The sequence below is a fragment of the Chiloscyllium plagiosum genome, unplaced genomic scaffold (assembly GCF_037043375.1).
Source record: "Chiloscyllium plagiosum isolate Xiang-an unplaced genomic scaffold, Cpla_swu_hap1 HiC_scaffold_15, whole genome shotgun sequence".
Taxonomy (NCBI): Eukaryota; Metazoa; Chordata; class Chondrichthyes; order Orectolobiformes; family Hemiscylliidae; genus Chiloscyllium; species Chiloscyllium plagiosum.
In genome coordinates, this window is record NW_028270153.1 from 35935359 (window position 1) to 35937441 (window position 2083).

A 2083-nucleotide genomic window follows, 5' to 3' on the forward strand; every position below is an offset into this window, starting at 1 on the left:
AAAGCGCAGCAGGTCAGGCAGCATCCAAGGAGCAGGAGAATCTACGTTTCGGGCATGAGCCCTTCTTCAGGAGAAGAAGCCCTTCTTCCTGAAGAAGGGCTCATGCCCGAAACGTCGATTCTCCTGCTCCTTGGATGCTGCCTGACCTGCTGCGCTTTTCCAGCAACACATTTTCAGCTTTAATGAATGATGAGCTCAGTTTATATTTTTTGCTTGTTATTTTGGTAGAGGCTTTAGCTCATGTAAAATGTACCAAGGAAGTTGTCAGAACTGTATGATACAAGTGTGTTAATTATCTAAAATGGGAGCAACATCAGTAGTCATTTCTAACTTATGTTATTTTATATTCCTAAAACATATATTGAGTCTTTTGATACTTTTGGAATAATTTTGACAAACAGTAATTTTAAATACTGCAAAGATCTACCCAATTTTGTAGAACATCTGTTACAGATAAGTGATTTTTGACTTTCGCAAAGTTAGAAAAATAAGAATTTGACTCATGCAGTGGAACACTTCACAGTTGTCCCTTTCAGAAAAAAAACTTCATATGAATGTAAAAGGATTCTGATTTTCATTGATTCCAATATGAAGTCTTTCATAGTGTTTATAATCAGCAACATTCTATCCTATGCAAGCCATTGTTGAGAATTCACATCTTTTTGCAAATTACTAATTGTACAATTCATCTTTGGCACCGTCATGCAGTCAGCTGTCTGGAAAAAAGGAAAAGGTGTCTGTTGCCATGGAAACACAAGTTTTCAGTTAATGACCTACATATTTCTCCATTTTACTTGCTTTATTACATTTTTTTCCCTGATGCCAGTCATTTAGAGGAGACAGGAGACAAAAATGAAATGATTTAAATAACAAGATTAATAAGTGACTAAAAAGTGACATTTCGGTAAATTGGATGTAACTCTCTAAAAGGTAGTGTTGCTTGCTTTTTCTGGATTTTGTCTATTGCAACATGACATGAACAGCAAGATAGAGTTTGCAAGAACAAACTGTGAACATTTGGTACCTAGTGTAAAATTTGGAGTGCGTTCAGATTTTCACACTAATAATCTTTGGCCTATATACTGGAAAATGTTTAATGGCATGCGCAATATTTCAGCCAAAGCACATAATGAAAGACAGGCATGAATAAGGATGGAGTGTTTGTATAAAAAGTCAGAATAAACAACAACCCCTACACACTTGGATCATGCGTCATCCCTTTATTAATAAAACATGGTAATCTAATCAAATTAAACTTCTGGCAAAATAATTTTTACTGTTGATTTTCAAACATTTCTTTCATTTGCTTCTATTGCAAACATTTTGGATTTTATCTTTCAGAATATTTTTCAACTTTAGACTATACATGCCTATAGGTTGTTTCATTTATTTTATGAGAATCAATTGAATGGTTTGTGGAACCTGGCAAAAAGTAAAAATTCCAGTTGTCCTTGATCCAATGTTTTTTCTTAATATAACTCCAGCAAATCTTTTTCTTGTTTTACTAATTGAGGAAGGAATTGTTTGTCAGATTTGACATAAATCTAAATTGGCCAAAATGCTTTCACCATGACATGTAAACTATTAACATAAATGTTGTCATCTTGGTCAAAACATATGCCAAAACAGCCCAGGCAAGATTTTAAATTGATGAATATAATCTGGTTTGGCAAAGACTGGAGTTGTTACCGTATAGTGGAGGATGGTGGTATGAAGTAATGTTACATGAAACGTATGGATGTATCCATCCTTTTACTTACAATCTGACCATCCAAGTTTTGCATCTAATGTGTGCTTTTACATCTCAAGTGTCATACTTTGGTTGTTGAAACTCAGGTGTCAGACTCAATTGCCTTATGCTGAATAAGTATTAAAAGATCCAAGTATTAATAAAATATGCATTCTGCCTTTTTTTAATTCATAAGCTAAGCTAACAATAGGTTTTCTTTATTAATTGTACGTGCACCTGTTGATATCAGTTCACTTCCAGTAGTATGATAGTTTATGACACCCTAGTTGTTTGTTCTGGCTACTGAGTGATATTTTGAAAAGATATATCACCTGAAATGTTTTCAATCCATTT